The sequence below is a fragment of the Aegilops tauschii genome, chromosome 4 (assembly GCF_002575655.3).
Source record: "Aegilops tauschii subsp. strangulata cultivar AL8/78 chromosome 4, Aet v6.0, whole genome shotgun sequence".
NCBI lineage: Eukaryota > Viridiplantae > Streptophyta > Magnoliopsida > Poales > Poaceae > Aegilops > Aegilops tauschii.
The window spans coordinates 203915625-203933868 of record NC_053038.3 but is presented as its reverse complement, the minus strand read 5'-3'; the positions used below and the strand labels follow the sequence as shown (position 1 = coordinate 203933868).

Here is an 18244-nt window from a genome sequence, read left to right as displayed (position 1 = left end):
TTCCAGTTTTTTCTAACATAAAGGCATAAAAAGTTTACCCACTTCTTAAACACGAACAATTGTACATGACACACTCACGAGACCACACTTATGAGAATTATAGGAAAGCAACGATTTCTCTCTAACTAACATCTGTGATTTTTTTACATGACACACCACATCATATTCCCTAGGGAGCTGGCCTGCAAGGACATCCAGGAATCTGGTGGTGCTGAGGACCCTGAACAGAAATGTTGCCTGCATGCAAGACGAGACCAAATCAAATGCAATTTTTTTATATATTTGAACGTCATGCAGTTTCATACCTGAAGTTCCACGGTTCTGTTTTCCCTCAACTTTTAAGTTGTAAAACATTAGAGCTTGGGGATATGCATTTTTTATAAGTGGGCGCAGGAGTTTGGAAATAAAAAATACACAGAGAGTAGCAATTATTCATCACATATTCTGCCAAATTTACATAGCATGAGATTCGGTCTCTGAAAAGACAAGATGATCCACTCATGCCATCTGATGTACTCCCTCCGTTCCTAAATACTTGTCTTTCTAGGCATTTCAACAAGTGACTACATACGGAGCAAACTGAGTGAATCTACACTCTAAAATATGTCTACATACATCCGTATGTGGTAGTCATTTGAAATGTCTAGAAAGACAAATATTTAGGAACGGAGGGAGTAGATGATAAGGGGCAACTAGTATACAAGAAAATTTAAAAACAAGAAGCTAACACTAGTTTTGGATCCAAAACTACTATAAAAATAAATTTCACTTAATATATCAGTAAGTTCAGAGAACTATACAGGTTCAGTGAGAATAGAGGAATGCATGGAGAAAAAAATTGGGAAAATTGATTAACAATGAAAAGAACACAAACATCCATTATGCAAAATAACATGTTATCAAGATTTCAGAAAATCTTTCGAGAGTGTATTTCTGAATATCAACATCTGATTTTCCCCCTGCAAGAGTCATAGGATATACTAATTTACACCATTGTTCTTACTTGGACGGTGTCTATACCCCAATCTGGACTGCAGCGAGACGCATGGAGCACCCAGGATCTTGACTACAGGTTGCAACTTGTAGGCACCAACATGGCAGCTACGGAGGCAGATCACAGACGCGGCGACAGAAGGGCTGCTGGACGGCATACAAGGCGGACGAGGATGTGCATGCCTCTGTCTCAGGGAGTCACCGACGGGAGGTCCCGTTGACCTGGTGCAAAAGCTCGGCCTCGCACCATCTTGGCCGGTGACGAGCAGCGGGAGGAGCGACCTTAGACACGAGCAGTTGAGCTCGACCTGAGGGGCGGCGAGTTTTTCTGAGCTCGCCTTGTCGCTGAAGTCCAAAGCCACCTCAACATGTTCGGAGTTAAAATAATCAGGAACACAAGTAAGGCATTAGCAGGTAACACAGACCAAGCAAACTAAACACACACAAACTTCAACATGTAAACCATGTTTCACTTTTTTCTATAATTTGCTAGTTGGGGATTGACATGAAGTGCACCGTAATAATGAAGTTGAACTTTCCCAAACAACTATTATGCACCTAGTGAATCAACGATCCATTACACGAACATTTTTTCGCTCCTTCTTTTCATAATGAACTGAAGCTGCTACAATTTATGGACTTCTGCGGGTTTTGCTTGTCTCTTTGAGGGGTAAATTTGCAGCAACACTAGCAGTTTTTTGGTCAGTTTCAGATCAACAGTTTCTGAAGGAGAGGGAGAATGATGTTTTTCTAGTCAGGAAAATGAAGACGAGGGAGGCAGCAACACTAGCAGTTTTGCTTGTTTGTCCTTCATTCTGGGCGCCGCCATACCGACCATCTACAACATGTTCGTCGTCTGCAAACTTGAAATTCAGATGCAAGCAAAGAGCAGCTGCAAACTTGAACTATAGCGCTAGCTGGGTAGTACCTTTTTTTAGGGAATGGTGAAGTACATCAGTAGGTGATATCCAAATTCATAAGAGAGAGAGAGAGAGAGATTGTGAGGGAGAGAGAGCAACAGCCTGCATCAATGGAGGAGAACGTCGACGACAACATCTCTAAATTGTGTCTTTCAGCAGCACTATAACTTTTTATTCAATTTTTTCCGAACTGCAACCTACTGCAAGCTCCAGCACTGCAGCTTCTTCGTCGATGAGGGGCAAAACCAGAGGAGGCCCTAGTAGGACCTGCAACGCACTTGAGGAAGTGGAAGCGCAACCCACTGCTCCTGAAGCCGACGAGGTTGCGGATGCGGGCGTGATGGAGGAGGGCACACCACAGGAGGGCGTGGGTGCGGTGGCTCACCTGCAGTGGAGGTAGTAGCGGGTGGCGGGGGCGTACAGGGACGAGAACGGGGCGCGGGAGTGGGTCTGCAGGGTCGGTTGGGGCGCCGTCGTTGACGCCAGGTGGGGCGGCGGGATCCGGGCAGCGTAAAACCACGAGATGTGGCTGGCGGCACGCGCAAGGTAGGCGGCGGCGCATGGTGTGGATGTGCGCGCTGAGAGGTGGTGCAATGGCGTGCCGCGTGCTGCGGCGGCGTCGCACCGTGGGATTGGACGACGGCTGGGAGGCGTGGTTGGGGGAGAAGGTGGACGATAAATGTGGAAGAGGTGGGTCAGGGCAGTTTTCTTTTTTTACTTTGGACTGCTCGATCGGTTTTTGGATCCAGGAACATCTGCTCGCACCCTTATAGGGTCGATCGTGATCAGAATACTTATTCTAATCCTGGGATCGACATGAGATTTTTTTTGTCAAATATCTAAGACGTAAAACATACACAAAAAGTGAAGAGGAGAATATGTAAAATGTGTCTTCAAAACTATGGAAATTTGGGAATCCTCTGAGCATAACGAGCAGCGAAAACACGGTGCACACTTGACAACAAATATTCTTAAATGACCTATCCACACTGGGCCCTTTTCTATATAAGAAAAGGCACTAACTTATAGCGCACACATTTCTCCACCACACATTTCCTTAGTATCTTCTCTCACCTTCATCCATTCAGTGTTGCCATGCGTTATCCCCTCTCTCAAATACATAGCAGAACATCTTGATTTTTGAGAAAACAGCCGTAATGGACCCCCTGACATTGGGCGCCCTCCGAAGCAACTTGCATGATCTCCGATGCTTCTTGTACCCTTTTTCTTCAGATCAAGTTGAAATTTGTTCTTGGCTTCAGTGTGTTCTTCATCATCTTTCTGCCTGCAAAAGGTAATCAGTTTTGTGCAACTTGCTGCTGTTAGTTGGTCTGCTTGGGAGAAGGCCACTGTCGCGGCTGTTGACAGGAAGGTTGGGACTTTTGGGAGCGCATGGTGCCTGCCCACTTGGTTCCCGGCAAGAAACGCAAGACCACAGTGATGCGAGAGGCACTGCAGTTCAAGTGCGCCCCAGCGGACCTGCGCTCGGCGTGGCACGCGCAAGTTGGCGGAGTGTCAACGCGCTATGGACTACGGCCGATGTACTATGTGAACGGCAGCCAGCTGGTGTCGCGTGTGTGGAAACAGAGAGAGGAGCTGCGGAAGTTCGACTAGAGACGCAAGGGCAGGCCGCACGCGATGGATGGGGAAAGCTACGCCATGGGCCAAAGGTGCTTGTGGAGACGGGGCACTGCAGGTGCAGATGGAGGCTGCACACTCGGATAGGGCGGAGTCGCGTGCGTGAGGGTGCCGCACCTTCTGCCGGAGGTGGCTCGCCGGCTCCTTGACAGTGGTGGCGCGCCAGCGGGTTGGGGGCGGAGCCACGCCGGGGCGGCGAGATGCAGGGCGGTGGCGCGTTGAAGGATGGAGGTGCGGGAGCGGCGAGATGGAGGAGGCAGTGGGAGGTGATCTTGGATGAAGAGAGGCGCGCCGGGGCGACGGCTGCGAGAGGCGCGTTGGGGGATGGGGGCCGGCGGTGGGAGGCGCGCCAGGGTCGGGGCCGGGGCGACGGCGGCGAGAGGTGCCGGATCAAGGGAGAGGGAGGCACCGTCGCGATGGGTCCAGGGGCAGGAGGGGATCGGGGGAGGTTGGGGACGAGCGATGGTGGGATGGGATTTTTTTTGCAGCTCGGGGAGTTTGGAAACAAGCCGATCGCTCGCTGTGATCCAAATAACTATTCTAACTAATCCTGGGATTAGAATGGTGCTATTCTATATATATACATACATACAAATATATATATATATATATATATATATATATAGTCGTAACAACATGTGGGTGTTAGCAAGATCATTTGTGTGTCGCTTTGCGAGTTTTCATTCATTGTCCAAGAAACGGGAAAAAACTTCAAAAAGTTCGGCCGCAAGGTGCAGCCAGAGGTGTAGGCCTTGTTGGTATTTTAATTATAGGAAATGCATATAGAGTCCGGAGATAACAAAAATCATTGTTTCACCGTGGCGTGCTCTCACGATCATATGAAATTTTTTTGGTAAAGATTGGCACAAGTTTTGGTGCTCGCACCTTCCATACCGGAGCATCCCACAAGAAGGATCATAGTTTCGAAAAGGAGACGCGGCACTTCTGACTCCAAATCGTCAGTGACTACATCATTCCGCCTCGAAAAAAATCATGGTAAACAATCACGAATATACCCCTGGTTTGATTTTCTGGCCTATTTCAGGTCTCGTCTGCTATATTTAAGTCATTTTTTTGCACTTACCTTACATTTAGTGCATATAAAGTCAAAACCCCACTAGAACTACATATATATATACTATTACACCCTGGGTGAGTAATAGTTATTCTTCACCCCCCCTCTATTTTAACATCAATACACCGTATTTTTACGTTCCGTAAATTTGCTCTTACTTCATACTAAAAAGAGAACGTAAGAAAATTATAATCGCGGTAAAAAATATTTTATGTTACCTAAAATTACAAACGTAAAAACATTAGGTAAAATATACATAAAATGCAAAATTTCTAGACTTAAAACCTATATTTTTGTTACCTTATGGCAAATTTTACGTAGTAAAATCGATATGAATGTATACAAAATGTAATTTCTTTTGAAACGATCGTACGATTACCTCGGGTGAAAAATAACGTATTCTGCACCTTGGGTGATAAATAGTATATATATATATATATATATATATATATATATATATATATATATAGTCGCAACTACAGTAGGTGTTAGCAAGATCATTTCTGTGCCGCTTTGTGAGTTTTCATTCATTGTCCGAGAAACGGGAAAAAACTTCAAAAAGTTCGGCAGCATGGTGCAGCCAGAGGTGTAGGCCTTGTTAGTATTTTAATTACAGGAAATGCATATAGAGTCCGGAGATAACAAAAATCATTGTGTCACCGTGGCATACTCTCACGACCGCATGGAAAAATTTGGTAAAGTTTGGCACAAGTTTTGGTGCTTGCACCTTCCATACCGGAGCATCCCACAAGAAGGATCATAGTTTCAAAAACGAGACGTGGCACTTCGGACTCCAAATCGTCAGCGACTACATCGTTCCGCCTAAAAAAAATCATGGTAAACAATCACGGATATACCCTTGGTTTGATTTTCTAGCCTATTTCAGGTCTCGTCTGCTATATTTAAGTCATTATTTTGTACTTACCTTGCATTTAGTGCATATGAAGTCAAAATGCTACTACAACTACATGTGGGTGTTATTTAGCAAAGAAGGTGTACAAATCATTTGTGCGTCGCTTTGCGAGTTTTCATCCATTTGTCCGAGAAGCGGGGAGAAGTTTCAAACATTTCGGCCGCGAGGTGCGGCCACCGGCGTAGTCCTAGTTGGTATTTTAATTACAGGAACTTCTGATGCAGTCCGGACATCATCAAAATCGGTGTGTGCCCATGGTGTGCTCTCTGACGATCCCATGGAAAAAATTGACAAAGTTTGGCACAAGTTTTGATGATCGCTCCTTCCAAACCGGAGCATCTCACCAGAAGGATCATGGTTTCCAAAAGGATTCACGACACTTCGGACTCCAAATCATCGGTGACTACATCGTTCCACCTCAAAAACAATTTCATGGCAAACAATCATGGCTATACCCTTGGTTTGAATTTCTGGCCCATTTCACGTCTCGTCTGCTATATTTAAGTCATTTTTTTGCACTTACCTTGCATTTAGTGCATATAAAGTCAAAACCCTACTACAACTACATGTGGGTGTTAGTTAGACGAGTCACAATGGGTAGTAACTTAGACTAGTAACATGCATATGTTACTAGCTAGTCTATGTTACTACCTCTATAGTGGGGAGTAACATATGTGTGGTGTCATGCAAAACTTCATTTATTAGGTTGTAGACTCATCTTGTCTTGGCATGTGTGATGTTACAGTAACTAGCTACGTTACCAGATGCCCCTATTTCCTCATTAATTACTCGCCACATCATCTGTTTTGCCTAGAGATGTGTGATGTTACCATCAATGTTACTCCCACTACGGGTAGTCTTAGCAAAGAAGGTGTACAAATCATTGGTGCGTCGCTTTGTGAGTTTTCATCTGTTTGCCCAAGAACCGGGGAGAAGTTTCAAACATTTCGGTCGCGAGGTGCGGCCACCGGCGTAGGCCTAGTTGGTATTTTAATTACACAAATTCAGATGGAGTCCGGACATCATCAAAATCGGTGTGTGCCCGTGGCGTGCTCTCATGACCTCGTGGAAAATTTTTGGTAAAGTTTGGCACAAGTTTTGATGATCGCTCCTTCCAAACCGGAGAATCTCACAAGAAGGATCATGGTTTCCAATAGGAGACGTGTCAATTCAAACTCCAGTGCCTGGTGACTTCATCGTTTGGCCTAATAAAAATTTCCACGGTAGGCAATCACCATCATACCACGGGTTTGATTTTCTGGCGCATTTCAGGTATCGTTAGCTATATTTAAGGCATTTTTTGAATTTAACAGGCATTTTGTGCATATAACTAAAATTACAACCAGAACTGCATTTGCTATCGAAAGGGATGAGGATTGCCGCTCGATCTGGGAGCATCCAACGGTGTAGACGTACGATCCGTGCGGTTTGGGTTCTGGCCAATCAGAATGCACGACTCACATCGCGCGCGCGGTTTGGTCAGCACACGACTTTCATGAACGAACCGTGTGCTATTCGCAATCCAGATTGCATATCTTCTGTTCATACATACTGGAGTGAGATCAATTGAGTGTGCTACCTCTATGGTATAATAATAATAATAATAATAATAATAATAATAATAATAATAATAATAATAATAAACAGTTCATATTCATTGCATGAGCTGACAGCATATCAAGGTCAACATATTGGTGGTTCTTACATCAACAGAAAACCGAGCATAACTCAGAAATTCAGTACAGGCGACAGTTCTAAATTGAACGAATTAAGTCGCAGGGTAGGCATAAAAACTAGTCTTACGAGTTAATTCTCATGTACATGGGGGAACTAGGATCATTACGTTGACCCCGAAATAACTTGTGTTTTCTGATGATTTTACGCTTCTCTGTTAGAGGGGTGCGCGATCCCTTGGCTGGCAACTCAACGAATTCATCGTACTCGTCCTCATCGGCAACATCCTCGACACCGAGTACCATCCTCTTCCCATGCATTACTACATGATAGTTCTTATGCAAGGGGTCTTCCACATAGAAAATCTGGGTAGCATCGCTGGCAAGAATGAACGGGTACGCGTGATATGCCATCGTTGTCCTGTTAACACACGTCTTCCTGTAATCATCAACCTTTACTTGACTAAGAGGGATCCATGTGCACCTGAATAATGCCACCTTAACTTTCACATAGTTAAGCTCCCAAATCTCTTTGATGGTTCCATAGTATACCCTTTTATCAGCTTCATTTACAGTTATGCATTCTATTCGAACAAAGCTGTTCTGATATGAGGTCTTCTCATCATGTTCCTCAGTGTAGAACGTGTAGCCATTTATGTCATATGCTTGGTACGTCAACACCGTAGGTGATGGCTTTTGTGCCAACCATGTAGCAATGTCATCGATGGATCCTTGTGCCAAACGATTCTTCAGCCGTTCGGCGTAGTTCTTAGTGGCTCCTTCATCTCCGCATCTGATGGATACACCATTGGTAAGAAGCTTTGGCGTATCTCCGCCAAGTGTTCTTCGGCATAAGCGCTGAGAACTGGGTTGTTAAGCAATATCGTCAAATGGGCTTCCTCTGCCAATTTTCAGTGTGCAGGCTTTTGCGTGCCAGCAAGGACCGGCTAAACTTTTAGCCTTCCCTCGTGGCGAGAGAGAGGGGCACACCTATAGGTCTTTATTTCATGTATTCGGTGCAAAACTCAACCACCTCCTCCGCGGTATAATGTAGGATGCTTGCCTCTGGATGGTTTCGGTTCCAACAATAGTGCTTCAGTATTCCCATGAACCGCTCGAAGGGATAGATGTTGCGAAGAAACAGAGGACCACAATACTTTTATCTTGTTGACAAGGCGCACAGTGAGATGGACCATGACATCAAAGAATGACGGTGGGAAAAACATCTCTAGGTTGGACAATATTCTTGCAATATCCTCTTGCATATGATCCAACTCTTCAGGATCTACAACTTTCTGCCATAGTTGGCTGAAGAAATCATAGAGCTCAATGAGTGTGTTTCTTATATCTTTGTCCATCAGATTCCTGATGGCCACCGGGAGGATTTGTGTAACATTACATGGCAATCATGTGACTTCATGTGTCCCAACTTCATTTACCTGAGCTCACATCCACGAGACTTCTGATGTTTGCGGAGTAGGAAGAGGGTGTCTTAATTGACAACAAATAGGTGAAGAACTTTGTTGCTTCTTTTGTACTAAAATTGTAACTCTGGCGAGCGTTGATGAGTTTGTTATCATCTTCTGCTCCACTCTTGCATTTTGAATGATCAGTAAGCATATCGAGCCGTGCACCGTCACCATCCTTTGTTTTACCTTTAATCTTGACCAGAGTACCAAGGATGCTTTCACATACGTTCTTCTCTACGTGCATGACATCGCAGTGACGTACACGTAGAATCTCCTAGTAAGGTAATTTCTGGAATACCGATTTCTTCTTAAACACTTGACCCTTGGGTGTTTGTTTCGCCGTCAAAGCGTGCTTCTTTCCAAGCACAACATTAATTTGTTTAGCCATGTTGTGGACCACCTCCCCAGCATAGGGTCTTGGGCCCACATCTACCTCTGCCGTACCATCAAAAGCTTTCATCTTTCGGTATGGGTGATTTCTCTGGAAGAACCTACGATGACGCAAATACACGATTTTGCGCGAGCTGGGAAGAAACCTGCTAGCTGTCCTATCCATGCATGTGACACACCCTACATCTCCCTTTGTTTTATGCCTGGATGTGTTGCCTAATGCCGGCATATCTTGAATGGTGTGTAGCATCATTGCACGTAGATCGAAAATTTCATTTTTGTAAGCATCATAACATTTTACAGCAGGCGCACCTACCCGCTCTGTCAGCAGTTCTTCTACCAGTAGCTGAAAGTAAATGTCGATGTCATTTCCAGGTTGCTTTGGGCCTTGGATAATCATTGACATCATAATGTATTTTTCCTTCATAGAAAACCATGGAGCTAGGTTATATATGCACAGAAGCACCGGCCATGTGTTGTGATTGGTGCTCATATCGCCAAAAGGATTCATCTTGTCAGTACACTCCCCGAGCCTTTTACTTCTAGATCCTTGGGATTAATTCCCACTGAGCCCCATCTTTCGGGTGCCTCATATATTTATCCGTAGTTCGCCCATCATGATGCCACCACAACCTATTTGCCTCTCCAGGGTTTGCAAACAAACACCTCAACCTTGGAATTAAAGGCAAGTACCAAACAACCTTGAACGGGATTCCTATCTTGATCTCGTCGTCCAATTTGTACTTGTCATTTGCTCTCCCGCGCTTGTATCGTGCATGCTTGCATGTGGGACATGCACGCAAATCTTTGTACTCACCACGGTACAATATACAATCATTCACACAAGCGTGTATCTTCTGCACTTCAAGTTCCAATGGGCAAACAATTTTCTTCGCTTCGTTCGTGCTTCTGGGAGCACATTATCTTCCGGAAGAATTTCTTTGAAAAGACCCAACAACTTTGTGAAGCCCTTGTTTGATAGACCGTTTGCTGCTTTAAATCTGAGAAGCGCCAGGGTGGCACTCAACTTGGAATATTTCCTTTTGCAACCTGGATAAAATTCTTTCTTGGAGTCCGCATAAATGGTTGGCAGATCCTTATACCCAATCATATCCATTTTTAGGCCCTTGAAATCTACAATCATAGCAGCAAAATCTGGCATATCAAGATCGTCGTCGTCTGCGTTGTCGTCTTGGTTTTCCGGTGGGCGTTTCGGCTTTCCGGTGTTCCATTGGTAGCTTGACGCCTCTGCCCCGATGTTAGATTCAACATCCATGTGACACCGACCGGGGTTTGGCATCTCGCAGCCCTAGGTATATTCATCCATGACCTGCTCTTCACTGTGTCTGGTCCAACGTGTATATCCATCCATGAATCCCCGAGAGAGAGAGTAAGTGCCACTGGACATCTGCACCTTGACATGACTCTGTATTGGCACAATGAGTATATGGACACATGATGTAATCCGCATCACCAATTCTCTTCTTTGTACTTTCATCCAAATTCAGGAACTCTGTCACGCCACTGATAAAATCTGTGGTTCTCCGATTTTTCATCCATTCAGATCGTTCCATCTACACCACATGAATGGTAATTAAAAACAAAACAACAACATTAATACACGGATTAACCGATGCCCAAAGATGCATGCATAAATCACAAGGTTTTATTTTCATAATTAGTGAGGGCTCTCCATATTGTTATCCAGACATGCAATGACAAAATTAATGGCCAGTCAATTTACACACAGCGCACTACAGGACTATCCTAAGGAATTGAATACCTTAATTAAGCCACTCACGAAAAGAATACCATAATTAATTGCCGCACGTCGACCTCCACCCAGCAGACAGAGAAGCGCGATGCGGCGGCATGCGAGACAACAGGGTCGAGGAGCAAAGCTTAGTGCGGCTGCCGCCTGAAGTTCGACCTCCTATCCCGCCATCGACCGCGATGGATGTGCTCTAATCACGCCGTCGCCGACCTTGATGGTTGAGCGCCTCCTATCTCCCACCGCAGACCGAGGTTTGACCTCCTATGACGCCGCCACCACCCACTGACCGAGGATTGACCTCTTATCCGATAACCACTTCCTAGGACGCCGACGCCGCCATCTCTATCTGCAGAGCGGCTGTTTTATTTTTTGACGGATATCCGCAGAGCGGCTGTTTACACGGTATCACTGTAACTCAATTATATGTACAGGGTAGTACATCACATACGGTTATGTCACGACAACCATGTCTCACCTACATTGACTTCTCACACAGTTTGGTGCGGAAATCGTGTGTGAAGTTGCAATATCTAACACAAACGGCATGTATAAACAATGTGCCGTATACAACATATAGTGCCATAATGTCACAACCCTAGTTAGTGCTTGCATTAGAGTGATGCATCATGTTTAAATTTTTCAGAAACTTGAAATGGGGATGTTCAAACCCTAGCACCAGATGAAATCCGACTAGGATCAAAATGAAATATTTTCGATGAACTTGAAATGCCCTTCAAAAATGTTCGTCATTTTTGTATTGGTCTAGAACCTCTGCCAAAAATGGTTCACATTTTTCTAGGACAACTTGGGTCACTGAATTAAATCATAAGTTATTTGCATTTGGGCATTTACATGCTATAAATAATTCTAAATGCCCAAATAATCATGAAAGGAAATGAGGGCTGCTGGAAATATTCCAAACAGTGCCCACAAACAGTTTCATGATTTTTGGAAATGCTCTGGAATTTTTTATTAAAGCCAACACAATTGCAGAAAATAGAAAACAGAAAAAATAGAAAAGGGAGAGAGAGAAAGGACCCAACCCACTTACCTGGCGCGCCCACTGGCCGGCCCAGCACTGTGCTGGCCTGTGCCAATCATCGCCTACCTCTGCCAGTAGGCAGAGGAGAGACACCGCGACGCCACCGAGCTCGCCACGCCACCACCCTGCCTGCCTACCTCGCCCGCGCCAGCGCAGCGCCTCGAAGCGCCTCCTCGGTGCCGCCCCGACCTCATCGACACCTCACTCCCCCCTGCTCTCTCCCTCGCTTCCTGGACAACATGGTCAACGCAGCCACGAGCTCGTCGTCGACGTAGCCGCAGGCACCGTCGCCCCGTCGCCGCCCCGACGTGTCCACGAGCACCGCAGACGTCCACTTCACCGAACAGCCGAGCCCCGAGCGCTTGCACGCCCCGGAGACGTTGCACCGAGCTCATCCCCGACCGCCGTCGCCGAAGATCCCCATCGTCGCCCTGCTCAGCTCCGACCGCCCCGACCTCGTCATCTACTCCGCCGAGATCATCGTGAGCCCTGCTCCATCCTCCCCCTCTCCGTTCTCTCCCTCCTGCACCGCACGCACCGCACCGAGCTCACCCGCACGCGCCGCTGCCTGTGCTCGCCGCCGTCGTGTCTCCGGCCACGCAACGGCTCAGCCGTCACGTCCATCTTTCTCACCGAGCCGCGTAGAGTACGTAGGAGCTAACCCCGCGCCTCCACGCTCGTCGTAGCGATGACCCCGAGCTCACCCGAGCTTCGGCAGTCGCCTAATCGTCGCCGGCGATGTTTCCGGCGTCCCCGAGCCCAACCACCACCACTGGATGCGGCGCATCCCCAACTTCACGTAGTTGGCCTCCGCCGCCCATTTGGTCACCGAAGCGTGAAACCCGCGCCGTTCCGCCGCGTTCGGTCGTCGCCGACGTCTAAACGCCGGTGATTTGACCCCCAACCCTAGTCAAAGTTAGCTTAGTGACTAACCTAACCGCTAATTAGTTAGTTAACTAATTGAGTCACTGACGTGTTGACCCCACACGTCAGGTTTGACCTGGAACGCCCCGTTGACTTGATGACATCATGATGACGCAGTAAAGAATTTTCTGGATTTAGACTTATTCAGAAAATTCCAGAAATTGTTACCAACTTCAATAAATCATAGAAATTAATCTATAGCTCAGAATGAAAAGATTTATATATGAAAAATGATCAGAAAAATCCAATCTATCCATCTGTACTGGTGTCATGCATGTTTAAGCAACTTAACCTTCCTGTTTAGATCAAAACATGATAATGCACTATTTGAATTCATAATTTGAGTTTGAAGTTGAACCTTTGGTTCAAAATAACTCAAACCCCTCTGTTTGTAGTTGCATTAGCCCAACACACTCATTTTGCCATGTAATATGCATGCATCATATTGTTGCATATCGCCATGTATTGACCGTGTTACCGATATGTTCTCCACGGTAGGTTCTGCTCCCGAGGATATTCGCGAGTATCCAGCTGAAGGACAGTACCCCACAACCACTCTGTCAGGCAAGCAAAACCCCCTTGTTCATTCTAATACAATCCCACTCTCTCGCTTCTGCTCTCTTTTACCGCATTAGGACAACGACGATTCAACTGTTACATGCTACGGTAGTTGAACCCCTTTCCTCTACATGACCTGTCATTGCCACAGTAAATAGATGAAACCAACTAGCATGAGTAGGAGTTGTTTGAGCCCTGATGTGCCTACTCATTCATGCTTGTTGTCATGCCTGCTACTGCTTAGAGTTGAGTCAGGTCTAATTCATCGGGGATGAATTGGAATGTGGTGAACATGTCATACTGTTGAGAGCTAAGTGTGTGAACATGATTTGGTAAAGGTAGCGGTGAGAGGCCATGTAGGAGTACATGGTGGGTTGTCTCATTGAAACCGTCCTCGGGAACTGAGTTCTGTGTTTGTGATCCATGAACAACTACTACCACACGTTGGGCCCTGAAATATGACCCCGCTCGACTTATTAACCCCCTGTCCCCTGTCCAGGAGTTGCAAGTAGTTTCTGGTGTTTGTAGTATGCTGGAGGCCGTGCACAGCACTGACCCGAGGGGTGGGCTATGATGCGATAGGCACGGGGCCCGGTGTACCGAGTTGCCCGTTTGGTGCCTCGGGAACCCTATACACATCGTTCGGGGTCGTAGTAGAAACCTCGGTTGGACTCCCTGCGGATGGAACCTGAATAGGCGATAAACCTGGATTGGGGACTTGTGTGGTTAGTCAGGTCGTGGTCTACACCCACGTCGGCTTTCGCTTGAAGTCTGCCGAGCACATGTCGTGTGCAGACACTAAGTGGTGGAAACATGTGTGAAGATGTACACCCCTGCAGGGTTATAAATGATCTATTCGAATAGTCGCGTCCGCGGTAAAGGACTTCTGGGTTGCCTATACAGTTCATAGGTAAGTGAAAGTGGATACTCTAAAATGCGCAAGATAAGCGTGAGTGCTATGGATGGCGTTCTCGTAGGGAGACTAGAGTGGATCCATAGTGGTGTATTTATTGGTGAATATGTGGACTCGTCGATCCGTCTCCAACGTATCTATAATTTTTGATTGTTCCATGCTATATTATATTTTGTTTTGGATGTTTATTGGGCTTTATTATACACTTTTATATTATTTTTGGGACTAACCTATTAACCGGAGGCCCAGCCCAAATTGTTGTTTTTGCCTATTTCAGTGTTTCGAAGGAAAAGGATATCAAACGGAGTCCAAACGGAATGAAACCTTCGGGAACGTGATTTTCGGAACAAACGTGATCCAGAGGGCTTGGAGTCTACGTAAAGCAATCAACGAGGAGGGCACGAGGTAGGGGGGCGCGCCCACCTCCCCCAGGCGCGCCCTCCACCCTCGTGGGCCCCTCGTTGCTCCACCGATGTATTTCTTCCTCCTATATATACCCATGTACCCTGTAAACATCATATACGGAGCCAAAACCCTATTTCCACCGCCGCAACCTTCTGTACCCGTGAGATCCCATCTCGGGGCCTTTTCCGGCGCTCCGCCGGAGGGGGCATTGATCACGGAGGGCTTCTACATCAACACCATAGCCTCTCCGATGATGTGTGAGTAGTTTACCTCAGACCTTCGGGTCCATAGTTATTAGCTAGATGGCTTCTTCTCTCTCTTTGGATCTCAATACAAAGTTCTCCTCGATTCTCTTGGAGATCTATTTGATGTAACTCTTCTTTTGCGGTATGTTTGTCGAGATCTGATGAATTGTGGGTTTATGATCAAGTTTATCTATGAACAATATTTGAATCTCCTCTGAATTCTTTTATGTATGATTGGTTATCTTTGCAAGTCTCTTCGAATTATCAGTTTGGTTTGGCCTACTAGATTGATCTTTCTTGCAATGGGAGAAGTGCTTAGCTTTGGGTTCAATCTTGCGGTGTCCTTTCCCAGTGACAGCAGGGGCAGCAAGGGACGTATTGTATTGTTGCCATCGAGGATAAAAAGATGGGGTTTATATCATATTGCATGAGTTTATCCCTCTACATCATGTCATCTTGCTTAAAGCATTACTCTGTTCTTATGAACTTAATACTGTAGATGCATGCTGGATAGCGGTCGATGTGTGGAGTAATAGTAGTAGATGCAGAATCGTTTCGGTCTACTTGTCGCGGACGTGCTGCCTATATACATGATCATACCTAGATATTCTCATAACTATGCTCAATTCTATCAATTGCTCGACAGTAATTCATTTACCCACTGTAATACTTATGCTCTTGAGAGAAGCCACTAGTGAAACCATGGCCCCCGGGTCTATTTTCCATCATATTAATCTCCCGTCAACAAGCTATTTCTGGCGCCGTTTATTTTGCTTTCTTTACTTTTACTCTTTACCATAAAAATACCAAAAATATTATCTTATCATATCTATCAGATCTCACTCTCGTAAGTGACCGTGAAGGGATTGACAACCCCTTTATCGCGTTGGTTGAGAGGTTCTTATTTGTTTGTGTAGGTGCGTGGGACTCGAGCGTGGTCTCCTACTGGATTGATACCTTGGTTCTCAAAAACTGAGGGAAATACTTACGCTACTTTACTACATCACTCTTTCCTCTTCAAGGGAAAACCAACGCAGTGCTCAAGAGGTAGCACTCGTGTGCGCCACCTTAAAAGAGTTACTTGCAGACGTAGTTCAGGATAGCCACTGAGTCAAAGCTGGCTTACTGCAGTTAAACCCCACCATCCCTTTGTTGATATTGATGCATATGTAGCTAGTTCTGATGTAAGTCTTGCTGGGTACATTTGTACTCACGTTTTCTTAGTTTATGTTTTGCAGAGAGACTTCAGTCTCACTAGTAGTTCCGCGTGGACTTCGAAATTTAGCTTGTTACCTCAGCTACGATCTTGTGTCCTCGGCAGGGTCTTGTAGATAGTTAGGCTTCTCAGCCTTTTTCATTTGTAGTTGTCTGTACTTAGACAAGTTAAGCTTTCGCATGTGCTTATTGCTTGTATGACTTGAACGCTGGGTCATCAGACCCATGTTTGTAATATCTGGCTCCTCGGAGCCTAATGAATAAATACTTTGAGTCGTAGAGTTTTTGTTGTGATGCCATGTTGTATTTGCACGTATCGAGCATATTGTGTGTATGTTACTTAGGCTGACCAGCATGTGTCCTTCTTCGTTCTTGTGTCTATCCCTTAGGAGAAATGTCACGCGTTGTTCCTTTAAGTCCTTGTAGCTTGCTACGAATTGGGTTCATACGTTGATGACCGACACGTTCGTTGCTGGGTCATGTTTGCCTGTCCTGGTAAGTTAGTGCCACTTTGGATTCACGACTAGTCATGTCGGCCCGGGTTCTTTGTCATATGGATGCTAGCGACACTATCATATACATGAGCCAAAAGGCGCAAACGGTCCCGGGCCAGGTAAGGGGGCACCCGTGGGAATACCGTGCGTGAGGCCGCAAAGTGATATGATGTGTTACATGCTAGATCGGTGTGACTTAGGATCGGGGTCCTGACACATAAGTAGTTCCCGACCGTTAACTTATCCCCACAGTTTCCCCATTTCCCCCAAATCCCTAGATAGCCTCCAAATTCCTTCACGTGGCGCTAACATTGGGGGAATGTGGACGAGTGGTGCGGATGGTTTCGGTGCGGCTGCTCCTGCTCGTATCGCCGCTCTCGGCAGCGCCGCCACGACGGCAGTCACCGCCGAGCAGTTGCCTAAGGTCATCAGAAGGCAGGTGTACTACGGATCTGAATCGTCCTGTTCCGTTCGAATATATCCCGATCTTTTTAGCATGTCCAAAGTAGCTCCCTGCTGAATCTGTCCTGAATGACCCCCCCCTCCCAGGGAAAGCGATCTGCCGCCAGACTCAAAGCATGACTCCAAACTCCCGCAACACAAGTTCGACTCCGAGTTTTACACCGCTGAGAAGTACCAAAAGTTGAGTTGTGTGCACGGTCACACTCCCGCTCGACGTGTATGCACGGAGGGATTTGACATTGGCAGGCGGTTTCTCAGTTGCCCCTTAGAGGTTAGTGCTAAGTTCATCATTTTACTTGACTTAATGCCGCCGCTCATCCTGAATACTATTTAACATTGGCAGGGATATGAGGCTTGTGCCTTTGTTAACTGGCTGGATGAAGAATGGCTTGGTAGGGCTCGGAGTGTTATCACCAAGCTCGCAGAAGATAACATAAACCTGAAGAAGAAACTGACTGATCTGGAATGTACAATCAGTACGATGAAGCAAGAAAGAATCAATCACAGGCAACAGATGAAAGCAAGAGATAAGAAGGAACTAGCATGTGTAGTTGTGGTTGTCGCATTAGCCATGTTCTATGCGCTGTTTGCAATGATGATTAGGGGTTTTGTTTGACAGTATTGCTAAAGCACATCTAGATGTGCTCTAAGTAATGCACATCTAGGTCCTATACCATTGATGTTACGCAAAGATTCGTGCAGATATTTTCCTTTGTCTTTTTTCTTTTCCTTTATAGTTTGATTATTACTGGCTTCATTAATAAGAAGAGCTCAATGTATTGCTTGCCAAGTGTCCTACTCCATTCGTACCGGTACCGGTGCATAATCCCAAAACTCATTCCTTGTTTTTGTCCTGAAAAAAGAAATCAGCCAATAGGAGTCATGCGGCTAGTATGCATTCAATGACTTCAGCCTACTTAGCATAACATGCATGCAATGGTCAATTCTCTGCACACAATGGTATTGATTACCAAATACTGCCTCCGCCCCAAAATAAGTGACTCGAGTTTGTACTAACTTTGTACTAAAGTTAGTGCAATATTCAGTCACTTATTTTGGGACGGATGGAGTAATCATCAAGTTCTCTCATTTTTTCCCCACCTAGGTCACCGGTGCGGAGGGAGTAGAAGTACTATGAAAA

General features: G+C 45.8%; 1 long non-coding RNA gene across 1 annotated transcript; it reads right to left on the bottom strand.

The window, feature by feature from the left end:
• On the bottom strand, nt 1-4034 carry LOC109781420 (uncharacterized). The gene is made up of 2 exons (XR_012181773.1): nt 1004-4034; nt 1-237 (listed from the first exon to the last, which is right to left on the bottom strand). It is a non-coding gene; the product is annotated as an uncharacterized lncRNA (long non-coding RNA).
• Between the last annotated feature and the right edge of the window lie 14210 nt (nt 4035-18244).